At 36.4% G+C, this 15,408-nt stretch overlaps 1 pseudogene; it reads left to right on the top strand.

The window, feature by feature from the left end:
- Nucleotides 1–7,104: 7,104 nt before the first annotated feature.
- Nucleotides 7,105–7,805, top strand: LOC133767629 (small ribosomal subunit protein eS6-like; annotated as a pseudogene).
- Nucleotides 7,806–15,408: the final 7,603 nt, after the last annotated feature.

Below are 15,408 nucleotides of genomic sequence, written 5' to 3'. Positions count from 1 at the left end.
CCTGCAAAAGATGCTTAAAGATGTGTTACACACAGAAACACAGAAACATGGTCACCAATATGAAAGAAGGTAAAGGAAGGAAACCTCACAGCAAAAGATCACAGGAAGCTCAATTTCTCTTTGACATAGAATTAAACTCTTGATGCTCTGTTAAATCAATGTGTTAAAGTAATCTATTATGTTCTCTTGATGTCTGTTAAATTCTAATTGTTCAAAAACAGCTGAATTTTTATTAAGAGCTATGGGTTATTTAAATATGTGCTCATTTTCAAAGATTTGAATAATCACCTTGTAACAATGATCAGATTTGGTCTATGTTATGTCATGATTTTAAGGAATCTTATTTCAACCAGATATTTTGGATTTTGAGCCTTTTTGGCATTCTTGACAGGCATTCAAAAAATCAAAGTTTCAAACAATCTGGTCTCTAAAATTTCCAGTAATTCCTGGACTTTGGTTTTTCCAGTTTGGGCCCAACTGAAAAAATCGAAGGACCTATGTCTCTCATCTTATAGAGACACCAACTAATCAGTCTATTTGGATTATATTAGAAGGACTGTCAAGATGTGATGTGGTACCAGACTTTAAGTTTCTATAATGGAAAATGCTATTAATACAAATGTTTGAGAATTAAAAAGTCTAATGATCTTGTGTTACTAGACATGATAGTTATCTTAATGAGAAAGCCCCAGAGGCCTAAAGGGTTAAATACTTGTAAAATCCTACAGGTGCTTTCAAAAATACTGTGAAGTAAGCAAGTGCCTCTTGTTGGTTGATGAGTTTATAAGTTTAAACATGGCGACTTAAAGTCTTTTGTCATCCACAGTTATAGATGATGTGCTGCTCATAAAACTAAAGCGTTGTTGGTTCTGTGTTTAGCTGTCCTCCTATAGGTTCCTGTGGACTTTTTCCAGCCACTTTTATTGTATTCAGTACTTTGGGATGGCTCTGTAAACAGATGAAGCCAATAATGTATTAACAGTACCAACTGAGAGAAAGTATGGTTAACTGAGGTTACTAAAAACAAAAAGCAATTCAAATCAATTGGCAATCTACAAAAAGAGTTAAAGATTTTAAAAGCTATTATTCAAATTGATATATTGGTCTATTATGCTATGTTATATATGTGTACATATTGTATGTCCACATGGGGAAATTTTATTAAGAGTTTTATTTTAAATGGCTTATAGATAAGATTGTCCATAAATTTAAGCTGCTAAAATCAATCAAAGATACATTTTAATTTGTGTGACCTGAATCTGTGTATCATATGTTTTAAACGTGTTGGTAGAAAGAAACTAAAAACATTTTAGATGGTTGTGCTTAAGTTTACTGGTTAAACAAACTGCACCATGTTAGATATTTAAGAGGTGTTTCCAAATATATGATTCCTAAAATTTATAGAAGGCATTAGACCCTCTGGTAAATGTTTTCTTAAGTTGTTATCTAATGGTTGAAACTGTTTGCTAAGTATTCATGTAATATTGCTATTGTCAGCAAGCAATCTAGGACTTGCTCCCTCATTTCTCTATTCTAAGCCCAACTTGTTCTTTCATTTCTCTATTCTCTTCAAGGTAGGAAACTAATTCTATTATGAAGGAATCTGTAGGACGCACAATTTAATCTTCAGACCTTATAAAAGAGATGGCTAACATTTTTCTGTAATAGCATAGCCAAAATAAGAACTTAAATAATAATCTCATAGCTAGATTCACTTCGCCATCAGCGAAGTATACAGTAAGTAGAAAAAACCTCCCTTTCAGACCAAAGGGAAAGAAAGTTTTAAAGTGAGAATATAATTTTCCTCATGGGCATTGTCTACCTTAGAAAAACTACTACAGAACATGCCTGTGACTATAGACTTGTAGTTCAGGTCACTGAAGATTAGAGATGGGACTTGGGCACTCCCTTGACTTGCATCCCCTGGTCTGCTTTAACACAAACCAGGAGGAAAAGAAAGCTAGGCATCAGAAGCAATGGGTGGCAGGCCTATTAATGGCTGATCTGTACAGTGATCTGCCCTCAAGGAGACCCAACAGGCCAGTCCACTGCAGTGGCATTCAAAGTGGTAAGCCTGGGCTTCAGCAGAAGTCAGCTTGTGAAGAGCCCTGGCAGCTCTGCCAAGAGTTGGATCACTGGAAATGGACCTGCCCTGGAGTCGAAGGATGCCCAGGTCAGAGCCACAGATCTTATTGGCTCTAAGCTGAAAAGCCCTTCACTCAGCCCAACTTCCAAAGTGACCACTGCAGCTGAGGGGATGGTCAAGTAGGGTCAGCAACATTGCAGGCAGAACTGTAAATTTCTTGTTAGAGATGCCCCCTGCCTTTACCTGGCCAGCTCTCCTCCCAGGCCAGCCAAGTAATGAAAGTCAACAGAGTGCCTTCCCCTAGGAGGTTCACACCTCCCTTAGGATGTACCCCATGTGAAGAGATAGATAGGTCTGGGCCTCTTAACTTACAAGGCCTAAAGCCCACCAGATTATTATCAAGCCCCTTCTATCAGGTTCTATTTGCCTCTCAATCAGAAAAATTACTTGTAGCTTAGACAGCACCTTTCTTAGCTCCTCTAATAATGACTCTGTCCTTTGTTCTAGGCCCTGTCTAATGTACTTGGGCCTCATTCCTTTGTAATCATAACCTCTACTCTACCACCAATGGCTCTACTCCCAACCTGTGTGTACTGATGGTCCTCTTCCCCACTTAATGCTGTATAATTGTTCAAACCTGGTAAATGCCACTCTTAGGATCATTGGTTACTATCCTCACTCTGTCTTTTATGACCTTGTCTAAATATGATCAGAGTCGGCAAACTTGGAAGGCTTCCATAGCCTTGGCAACTCATGACGACAGCCTAGGATGGTTACTGGCGCCCTAAACTAGAGTGTCAATTTGTTGGGTCAACAACAGGAGCCACTGTGCACTTGCTCCTCATGTGGGATCTCTGTCCTTAATGTGCTTTACATTTTGATTTAATGCTATAACTAGTACTCAAACAGTATGTTTCACTTTGTGTTTCTATGTGGGTGCAAACTGTTGAAATCTTTATACTAAATTGATCTTCTGTATATAAAGAGAATTGAAAATGTATCTTGATGCAAGTGGAAGGGGAGAGGGAGCGGGAGAGGGGAGGGTTGCGGGTGGGAGGGACATTATGGGAGGGGGAAGCCATTGTAATCCATAAGCTGTACACTGGAAATTTATATTCATTAAATAAAAGTTAAAAAAAAAGCAGCTAAAAAATTAATTTGTTTTGGCCAATTTTTCTAACAGAAAAGCTTAATTACTTTTAAGAAACGATATCACAAAATTGCTGTCAAATGAGACATATTTCAAAGGTAAATCAGCTAATGATTATAAAAATCAGTGATGAGGCCAGTGCTGTGCCATAGCAGATTAAGCTTCTGGTGTCCCTATGTGTACCAGTTTCTATCTAGCTCCCTGCTGATGGCCTGGGAAAGCAGTAGAAGATGGTTCAAGTGCTTTGATTCACACAGAATACCTAGAAGAAGCTCCTGTCTCCTGGCTTCAGATCTGCCCAGCTGTTCCTGTTGCAGCCATTTGGGAAATGAATTAGTGGATAGAAGACCTCTGTTTATGTCTCTTCCTCTCTCTATCTCTGCCTCTCAAATAAATAAACAAAAATTTTTAAAAAACAGTGATAATATAAGAGTTTGTAAATACTGTGAATTTACCATTCTATATTTTGAGATTATACGGTGACTAAAATGTTTTGACATTCTCCTCATCTTGACAAAACTTTAGAGAGGCTTCTTCCTGAATATAGGCTCTTGACCTCCAATTTCTTAGAGCCTTTACTTTAGAAAATCTGCAGTTGTGACCTCCGAATCAACCCTTAAGTCTCCCTGGTCTGGCTGAAAGGCCTGTGAGAGCATTTCAGGAATGGCAATCCAAGACACTGTGGCAAAAAATATCCTACATGAATGATCTCTCTGAATGAGACCCAAGGGGGAAAGAAGGGACCATCAAAGAAGGATGTACTTTTCTCTGAAGGGAGGAGAGAATTTCCACTTTGCTAATGGCCTTGTCCAAATACTGATGGAGTCTGTGGCCACAAAAGGCTTCCATCGCCTTGGCAGCTCAGGCAAGAGCCTCAGGTGATCACTGATGTAATAAATAAGAGTGTAATTGTTAAATAAACAACAGAAGATGGCTGGCACCGCAGCTCATTAGCTAATCCTCCACCAGCAGTGCCAGCACACTGGGTTCTAGTCCTGGTTGGGGTGCCGGATTCTGTCTCGGTTGCTCCTCTTCCAGTCCAGCTCTCTGCTGTGGCCTGGGAGGGAAGTGGAGGATGGTCCAAGTGCTTGGGCCCTGCACCTGCATGGGAGACCAGGAGGAAGTTCCTGGCTCCTGGCTTTGGATCAGCACAGCGTGCTGGCCATAGCGGCTATTTGGGGGTGAACCAACAGAAGGAAGACCTTTCTCTCTGTCTCTCTCTCTCTGTCTAACTCTGCCTGTCTAAATAAATAAATAAATAAATAAACAACAGAAGTCACTGTGTACTTACTCCCCATGTAGGACTTCTGTCGTTAATGACTTGTACTGTGAGAATTAACTGCAAAACTTGTTCTCAAAATGTACTTTATATGTTGTATATGTGTGTGGGTGCAAGCTGTTCAAATCTTTACTTAGCATAGAGTTAGTCTTCTGTATATAAAGTTAAACTAAAAATGAACCATAATGAAAAATTGGATGGGATAGGGAGTAGGAGGTGGGACAGGAGTTGCAGTGGGAGGGTGGGTATGAGGGAAAGAACCACTATATTCCTAAAGTTGTATTCATTAAATAAAAATGCATTCATTAAATAAAAGCTTTACAAAAAAAGGGGAAATCTGCAGTTGTAAATTCTTTCTCTACTCCTTTTAGAGGTAAACTACCCCCAGAAATGTCTTTCTCAAGGACCTGGGAACTATTTCTTTGAAAGAAACACAGGCACCCTTTCTCTCTCAGCCTCTGCAGAGGGTAAGAGCCTAACTTCTAAAAGCAACAATTAGCAAACACAGATGACCCCATTACATTAATCAAACCCCAAGTCTTACAACAATTTCTCCTTAATTCTGCTGTTGGTTCTAACAGAGTTGTGTTCAGTCACTCCCGTTTTGCAATATTCTTGTCCCATGGTAATAATCTTAGTCTTTCTTGTCATTTTTAACAAATGTTTAGTTTATGATTATTTTCTGTGAATCACACCCTTCAAGTTTTCAAAATGTGTCATTTCTTGCAATTGTGTTCTCTTCACAACTAGTCACCTTTGTACCTAATTTGTATTTGTACTTTTTTTTTTTAAAAAAAGAATAATGTGCTTCAGTTTTGTCAGCTCCAGACTCCAAAAAACTAGATTCCTCTTTCTTTCCTCTTGATTATCAGCCTAATATCAAGTATCAGAGAATATATTTGAGGGCTGGCATTGCAGTGCAGCATCCCATATGAACATTGGCTCAAGTCCTGGCTGCTCTATTTCTGAGCAAGATCCTGGTTAAGGCTACTAAAAGATGTTTGTCTCCATCTCTCTCTCCCCCTTCAACTCCGCCTTTCAACTAAATAAAATAATTCTTCAATGCCTTTATTCAACATCCACTCAAGTTTTTTTTACATATTCATTTACTAAAGTACAACCAATTTACAGAAGATTAATTTTCCTCATTTGTGGAAATATTCTATGATCCTTCAACTGGAATTATGTCTTATGTCTTTTTCCTCCTAAGCTTCCTACTGTTGCTACTATTTTAGTAATAAAAGTTTATCAGTCTACCAATTAATAGAACTATTTCTACGGTTACCCACTTTTATAGTAGAGACTTAAAGTTTTAGACTGCAACACACTTATGTTCTTTTAATCACCTCATTACCTAAAACAGTAGATGTAAAAATATATGTGGAATTAAATTGCTGCAACACGCATTTCTTTGATTTAATTTGAAATTTGATTTTCATCAAAGAAATACTGAAGACTCTCCCAAGATAATAAGCTATTTGAGAGCAAAAGTCATAATAGAGGAAAGAATATTCATGAAATCTTGTCATGTATCTTAGGGAGATAACCTTCCTGACGGGTCAAAATTGAGTTATATTTTTTCTCTTTCTTTGAAGATTTCCATGACATTGGATAGCCAGAGATAAACTTATTTATTTCTTGGTATGTTGAATATTCTCTTAACTCTATGATTTCCCTACAAACTAGGAATTTATGAGGTGATAGGCACTGTTCTTACTGGCTTCTTCTTCCTCAAGCGTGGTATAGGACTTTTCACATAATGAGGTACCTGAAAATACTTAAGGAGAAAAAGGAAAAGGTGAAAGAAGGGAGGAGGGAAATAAGAAGAAAAAAGGATGAGAGTATGAGAGAGAGAGAGAGAAAGGTAGTAACCAAAAGTAATCAGATTTGTCCTCATCTTTGTGAGATTCTAATGCAGTGATCTCTTTTTTGGTAGCAATGTCTCCCATTAGAAGACCAAGAACCAGCTGCACAGAATACTTAGTTTTGCCACCAATTAAGATGCCAAAAAAAATGTAAGCACTAATGAAGACTATGAATCATTTCCCTTTTCAATGTAAATTACACAGCAATCAGCATAAACGAGTGTAATGTAAGACCTATAAAGAAGTTGCCTCAAAAACCCTACAAACCTTTTCCTCCCACGCCCTTCAGTTGCATGTATACTACTCCAAATGTTTTCTTTGTAAACTGAAGCACTCCTCTTTAGCAAGGACACATTATAAGCAAACACAATTTGCCTACTCACAAATGCATTTGCAAACCTCTTTTTCCTATTATTTACATGTGTTCTTTTCTAGTGCAAAAATGTACTTATTGTAATAAAAATTATTAATAAAATACATATTTATTTTATAAAATTTAAAAGAACAAAAAGTAAACTAAACTAGTCCAAAAGTTCAGCTGAGAAAATCCTCACACAGGATTCTTTTATGATTACGCCGAAGTACCGGCAGTGGAGACGTAGAGAAACAGAATCATGATGTGTACCGATTTTATTTTTCACATACTGATGGCATATTATAATGGGTTAGAAATGAACGGTGGACTCTTTTCCCTGCTGCCTCCGAGGTGACAAGCTGCATCAAAATGAAGCTGAATATCCCCTTCCAGTCTGGCTGCCGGAAACTCATTAAAGTGGATGATGAATGCAAGCTTTGGACTTTTTATGAGAAGCATAGGGCCACAGAAGTTGCTGCTGAAGCTCTGGGTGAAGAATGAAAGGCTTATGTGCTCTGACTCAGTGGTGGGAATGACAAACAAGGGTTTCCCATGAAGCGAGGTGTCCTGAGCCAAGGCGAGGGTCCGCCTCCAGCTGAGTAAGGGGAACTGGAGAAAGAAAGCACAGATCTGTTCTGGGCTGCATTGTCGATGCTGATTTGAGTGTTCTCAACTTGATTATTGTAAAAACATGAAGAGAAAGCTATTCCTAGATTGACTGATACCATGGTGCCTCGTAGCCAGGGTCCTAAAAGAGCACAATTCGCAAACATTTCAATCTATCTAAAGAAGATGATGTACGCCAGTATGTTGTAAGAAAGCCCTTAATCAAAGAAGGTAAGAAACCTAGGACCAAAGCACCCAAGATTCCAAGTGTCCTCAACACAAACGCCAGGCATATTGTTCTGAAGAAACAGCGTACTAAGAACAAGGAAGAGGCTGCAGAATATAACGCACTTTTGGCCAAGAGAATGAAGGAGGCCAAAGGAAAATGGCAGGAACAGATTGCCAAGAGATACGGGCTGTCTCTGAGCACGTCTGCTTCAACATCTGAGTCCAGCCGAAAATAAGGTTTAATAACAACAAATAAATAACTGGGTTTCAGATCTCCAATACATAAGTGAATAAATAAATAAATCAGGGAATGGTAGAATTAGAATCAAGGTTAGCTGTCTTAATCTGCTTGGACAGCTATAACAAAACGTAGGTCAAGTGGCTTAAACAATAGTCATTCAAGTTTGGATTCTGGGAAGGCTGAGATGATAGGCACTGGCCTTGTTGAGAGCCTCTTTCTGGTCTGCAGAAGTTTGCCCACCTTCTCATTGCCGATTCATGTGGCAGAGAGAGATCTGCTGTCTGTCTTATCGTAGGAAACTGATCTCTGCATGTAAACTCTACCTTCACGATCTCAGCCAAACCCAATTCCCTGCCAAAAGTCCCACCTCCAGACCCCATTGCATGGGGTTTAGGGTTTGAACACATAAACTGCAGGGAGGGAAAGACAAGTATTCCTCCATTACAATGGTCCTTGCATAGATGGCCACTGCACTTGTAGGCAGTTTCTTTATGGAAAGGAACAAGTTTGGGAACATGTCAAGCGTTCCATTTTTGGGGATGCGAGTGTCTAATATTCAAGGAGCCTATGATATATTGCAGTCAATATGTCACTTGACACTCTTAGGAAAACAATCAAAGCTGGTCTTTTAAAATTGGTTGAAAGCCGGTGAGTTTTGGCTCAAATGCTTGGCTCCCTCCTGGATTGAGTTCTTGGGTCCTGGTTTTGGTGTAGCCCCGCCCAGCTATTACAGGCATTTGGGCAGTGAATCAGCAGGTGGAAGATATCTCTAGCTTCTGTCTCTCTGCATTTCAATAAAATTAAAATAAATTTTTATACTTTTTAAATGATAGGAGCTAATACAAGACAATATTTTGTATTTGAACCTGCTCAAATTTCAGAATTTGGCATCTTAAACACAAGGAAGCTATCTTTCATTTAGCTACTTTTTTTTTTAAAGCATCTTTTTCCCATCTGACAGTCATTTCACTTTGAATGCTAATGTCCCTTTCTGGCTTTTCTAAAATATTGTAATTTAAATATTGAGAGAATGTGTGTAATATTCAAGAATTGAGTATATAGCTGAGTTTCTGGAGAGATATTTTTCCCTCGATACTTGAGAGCTTATTTCATATTTGTGGAATAACTGGCTTTTATGGAGCTACATATTTCTTCATGTGAGATAATAGATTATATATATAATATATATACACACATATATATTTATATATATACACACACATCCATATATATATGTATTTCTTCCAAAGAAATAAATTCCACAGGAATATACTGTTATCTGGTGTCTGAAGAGAGGGGCTAAATTTAAATAAATAGCCGTTTGTCAAATATAATGGTTGTTTATTTGTAATCAGATTCACATATCAATATCAATATACTTATTGCACATCAAATGGCAGACTAAGTCTCATGAAGCTGTGGGAACTTCCTATACTTCAGAGTGTCCATTATTATAGACTGTTGAGACATTTGTATAACAAAGTGTTTTCCATTTTTGATTTCTCAACTATCTCTAATTTTGGATTATTTGGTGATGTCATAGCCCAGTGTCTGTGATATCTGAATTGATTACTGAGGAAAAACACCATGGTGAGAGTGTGCATACGAAACTGGAGGAACAGCCTGCTGATTACACAGAAGAGAATTTCTATTTACATGCAAATATCTTTGTAATCAGCAGTGAGAGGAAAGGAAACGTAAGAGAATCTAAAGCATTTAGTTTTGTAAGAGTTCCAACTTTCCCTAGACCCTACCTCAGAAGACATTCCCTGATATTAATGACATAGCTTAGCTCATCTAACACAATTTTATATTTTTTGAAAAAATACATATTAATGAATCTTCTCTCAGTTCTTAGTGAAGCTCTTATATTTTTGGATTATCTCTGGTTACATATTTTCTAGTCAATATTATAGTTTTAGATAAAGCTTTTTTAGAATGAATGCTTAAAGTCTTACCTTTGTTCTCTTAAAAGGGAAAACTACTGACTGCCCAAGTTATTCTCGGGTTTAATTAAAACAACACATCATGGGGCTGGCACTGTGGGGTAAGCCATCACTCGAGATGCCAACATTCCATATCAGAGTACTGGTTCTAGTCCCAGAAACTACACTACCCACCCAGATTCCTGTTGATGCATCTGTTCAAGGCAGCAGCAGATGGCCTAACTGCTAGGGCCCTGACACCCATGTGGGAGATCAGTTCCTGGCTTATGGCTTCAGCCTGACTCTGAAGTTGTGGCCATTTGAGGGAATGAACCAGTGGATGAAAGATCTCTTTCTCTCTCTTTCCATCTTTCCTTCTCTCTGTCACTGTGCTGTTCGAATAAATAATATTTAAATTAAATGTTGCATATTTTAGTACCTCTCTGAATGCTTGCTCTATCAAACACTCAAAAGTGATGGCATTCATGTCCTTTAATTATTTTAAGTTCTATAAACTTATTTATTTGAAAGTCAGAGAGAGGGAGAGGTTAGTTTCCCATTCATTGGTTCTTTCCTCCAAATGCCCAGAAAAGCTAGGGTTGGGCCAGGCCAAACTCAAAAGCCAAAAACTTGTGTTTCCAACATGGGTGGCAGGGACTCGAGTACTTGAGCCAACATCTGATGCTTCCTAGGGTGTACATTAGCAGGAATTTGGAAATGGGAATTGAACCTGGTCTTAAATTCATGCATTCTAATACGGAATATGGTGTCCCAAGTGGCATCTTCTTTACTGCTAACCCAAATGCTCAACCCTTTTTGTTTGCTTTTGAATAAGCCTGAAATGATGTCTCAGCTCATGTGATCGTAAGAAACTCTGTAAGGAAAATAATATTTCATGCCTATGATTTTATAAGCGGTTTAGTGCAATTGGTAATAAGCTATAATGTTAGCACAAATCTAAGATTTCAAAACCAGAGGTTCATAAACATTTAGAGGGAATGGATTTCTTACAAGTAATATTGTCACAGGAAAAAAATGCCAGTTGATCATAATTATAGTTTAAAAAATGAAATCCTAAGAAAAATTTCAGGTTCTATTTAGAAAATTAGCAGATTCATTCTTTTGTCAACTGTCATTACATGTGATCATTAGTCTACATTTCCTTGACTCAAAATAATATAAGATGGATATATTACTTATATGAGATTTGAAAAACTATGTGCTAAAGAAGATTAGAAAGGTAAGGTTTTCGATGAAAGCAGTTGCTGTAGTGTGGTGATACTTGGGGGTTATACAGAAGTTCTCAAAGAGTGGTTCAGGATACCATTCTGGGAGTCCATGGGATAAAACACATTTTCAATGTAATAGTAGATTCAACAAATGCTGCTGCCAATTTGATGCGCACATACAAAAAATATAAACACGGCACGTACCTTACACTAAGATTAATTCTAAGTGGGTCTTAGGGCTAAAAGCAAGCACTAAACTGTAAAACTCTTAAACAGAGAAGTAAATTGGAATGAGCATGAGTTAAGCAATGACTTCCTAGATACAATACCAAAAGCACAGAGAACAACGATTTCACAAGTTGAACTTAATCAAAAATTTTAAAAATTATGTTTCAAAGGACACTAAAAAGAAATTGAAAAGATAAAGTAACATAGGAAAAATGTGTACAAATCACATATCTGTTTTTAGAAAACTGCATTAGGACTTTCTAGTGAAGCAGAACAAGATATATAAATAAATATAGAGACAGAAATTTATTTTAAGGAATTGGTGCAAGTGATTATAGAGAATTGATGAGTCCAAAATCTGCAGAGTATGCTAGAAACCAGAGAATAGTTACAATCTGTATCCAAAGACAGGCTGCCAACAGAATTCCTTCTTAGTGGAGATTAATATTTGTTCAAACAAGACCTTCAATTAATTGGATGACTTTAGTTGACATGAAGGAGGGTAATGTTTATCTAGTTCCATCTATTTAAATGTTAATCTCATCTCAAAAATATCTTCACAGAAGCACTGAGAATAATGTTTGACCAGATATCTGGGAACCAGTTATCCTGCCTCATTCACACAAAAAAATTAGCCATCATGGCTTCTTTCCAAAATATTCAGAGTTCTTACAATTCAACAGTGTTGACACTTAACTCAATTGAAAAAGGGACAAAGGGTTTGAATACACAATTCTTTGAATGATATATATAAATGGATAACAAGTGCATGAAAAGATGCTCAACATTATCAATAATTATGAAAAGTAAGTCAAAACCATGAATTACTACTGCTTATCCACTGACTGTCTCAAATAAAGAAAAACGACAGTAGCAAGTATTGGTGAAAATCTGGATAAATTGGAACCCTTAGGCATTGCTGATGGAAATGCAAAATGGTTAAGCTGCTGTGGAGAACATTTTGCCACTCCGGGAGATGCTAAACATAAAGTAACCAGTGACTTGGCAATTCTCCTCTTATGCATCTAAGAGAAGTAAAACTACTCATGTGTCCAAACAATATCCTGTGTACTAATGTTCATATTAAAGTTATCCTTAATAGAGAAAAAGCACAGAAAACCCTAATGTCCAACAACTAATGATGAACAAACATGAGGTATAGCCACAAAGGGACACATTATTTTGCAAACAAACAAACTAAAATGAATTGAGACTGAAAGAATTCGGTCACGAATCAAATGTCTTAGAATATTATTTAAGTAAAATGATCAGAGTAGGAAAGTCTATATAGATAGGAAGAGAAATAGTAGTTTGAAGGTGCTGTACAAGGGAGATCAGAGCAACAGGTCACAAGTGTAGTTTCTTTTTTGCATTGATGAAGTGTTCTATAATTAGATTATAGTGATTATTAGATAACTTACTAAATATACAGAAAAGCAATGAATTTTATCCATAAACAAGTAAATTTGTGATTGTAAAGTTATAAAATTGATATTAGCATAGAAGTTAAATTTCCTCTTACTTCTTAAAAAATAGAATTTTCCAGAGACAACATAACATGTGATATCACAACAGATTAATGCTAGATCAGATATACAGATTCTAATGACTTCTAAATCAAATAATAGTGAGATTTGCAAAACATAAAACAATGATTTGGAAAATCTAAAAAAAATCTTGAGAAATGTTTTTCACAAAATATGTTACTTTTTTAATATCTATGTATATTTATTATGTTTAAATGCATCAATAAATGAGTATATTCGAAATGTTCTAAGTTTTAATTTCTAATACAAATAAATACCTAAAGTTATACTTTACATAAACAAAAACTCTTAGGATTCTTTAATAAATTTTAAGAATAGAAATAGATTCTGAAAGCAAAATGTCAGAAAACTGTGGGAGTAAGTTAATGAACACACATAACTGGTTGAGATATTGCACTAGAGTATCACCTTCCTATGTAGCATGCTGTGAGTGAAAACGGAGTATAAATTGCACTGTAGGGAAATCCTCTTTTTCTCATATATTATGATGAATAAATATTGCAATGAAATTTTTTGGTGATTACAGAAGCATAAATATAGGAAAGGGGAAATTATTATTTAGTTTACTTTAGCTTTTGTTTGGTTTTACTTTGTAAATGAACATAAGGCAACTGAGCAAAAAGATTGCCATTTTCAGAACTCTTTGTCTCTGTAAAATCTCTCCGTGAAATAGTTGATGGTAAGGAAGCACTTTGGAAATGAGCCCATGGTAGTTGTCTTTTGTGATCAAAGAGCATTTTACTCAGAGACATACAAAAGAGCATATTTCAAGGAGTATAACTCCAAACAAGAAGAGCGATATTTTCTGAGAAACAGAACTAAGTTTAGTCAAAACACACACACACAGGCACACACACATTCAACTAAGAAATACTCAGGAATACATCCATACATTGGCTGGAAATACATAGCAGAAGGAAGATACCTTATGGTGGTTCCTAGCATTTGTTGCTCTTTTCTATTATAAAATTCTAATAATGAAACTCTGATGAAATTTCAAATCTAGGTTTGGCTCTGTGACTTAAAATCTCAGATTTACATAAACTCTTTGTGTCACCATTTCCAAGTTTGTGAATTTATGAAAATAATGCAAATCTCATAAGGATGCTGAGAGAATTAAACAAAGTAACAGTAAAATAAATATAATTTAGCTCACTTTCCATTGCATAGATAAGACAATCAAGGCATGAAAGATTAGCAACTTGCTTCAGGTGACACAAGTACTGATAATAGGTCTCAGCTTAGTTACTGTTAGTTCAAATCTGAATTTTAAATACTCTGACTCATTTTTACAACAGTATGCTTTATTTGTGAAGTGGAAAGCACTACACAAATAAAAATTGTGCTGGTTTTAAAAGTAAACTAAAATTAATAGGCACTTTGTTAAATTTAAGAAACATAAAATTACAGGACTAAAAAGGTCTCCTAATGGCTGTTTCAGGACTGCACTCTAAATAACTTCTATAGCTATCTTTACAGTTGTTAACAATGTGTAATAATCTTTTAATATTTGATTTTTTTAACTGTTCAATAAAAATTGAGATTGTTGTTGCCAGGAATATATAGCATTCATAAGCCACATTTGCTTATGCTTGACCAACCTTATCCAATGTCCTTTCATTTTGCAATACTGTGCAAGTTGAGGTCCATCTCTCTCTTACATTATCTCAAGTTTCATTGCACTGTAAAAGGGAGCAATATTCACTATTCAATGAGGCAAAATCTCAGTCCCAAAGAAAGAAGTAATTATTCTCCACCAAGGCATTCTGTATACCTTGTTTCACCTAGTGGAACTAGAGGGCTGAATGTTTTTGGGACAATTATTAAGCATAAGGAGGAAGGGAGGGAGGAAGAAAGGTATGGGGGCACATTCTCTAATTTATTCTGTATTCTTTTTCATTCTACCTTATGTTTTGGCAATCTATTCATTTTAATGTATATAGTTCACTTCTTTTAATATTCCATTGGATAGATATATTACATTTACAGATTCCTCTACTAGAGAAAATTTTAGTTATTACCAACTTTTGTTGCTTCAATAAATATGCTTGTTCAAGTTACTGATCCAAATGTTTCTTTTATATTCCTGGAAGTCAAGATGCTGGATCATGAAGAAGACAAATTCCTAATTGAACCACATCCCAGAAGCACTATTTTTTCAGTTTACTGACAATATCACAATCATGTGCTTATTAGAAAGATATATATTTCTTTTATTTTTGACACATTAATTTCTTTCTGTGAGTTTAATGTATGTTGTTTAAATATTTTAATTGTCCTGTTATTAATTTGAAAATTTGATTTTCTTTTTTTTAAAGATTTATTTATTTATTTGAAAAGCAGAGTTACAGAGAGGCAGAGGCAGAGAGAGAGAGAGGGAGAGAGAGACAGAGAGACAGAGAGAGTCAGAAAGGTCTTCCATCTGCTGGTTCACTCCCCAGGTGGCCACAATGATCAGAGCTGTGCAGATCTGAAACAAGGAGCCAGGAGCTTCCTCTGGGACTCCCATGTGAGTGCAAGGTCCCAAGCTCTTGGGCCATCTTCTACTGCTTTCCTTGGCCATAGCAGAGAGCCTGATTAGAAGTGGAGCAGTTGGGACTCAAACTGGTGCCCATATGGGATGCTGGCATTGCAAGTGGCAGCTTTACCCACTATGCCACAGTGCCGGC

The sequence above is a fragment of the Lepus europaeus genome, chromosome 10, assembly GCF_033115175.1.
Source record: "Lepus europaeus isolate LE1 chromosome 10, mLepTim1.pri, whole genome shotgun sequence".
Classification (NCBI taxonomy): domain Eukaryota; kingdom Metazoa; phylum Chordata; class Mammalia; order Lagomorpha; family Leporidae; genus Lepus; species Lepus europaeus.
Note: the sequence above shows the minus strand (reverse complement) of the source record. Positions and strands in the feature narration are given on the sequence as shown.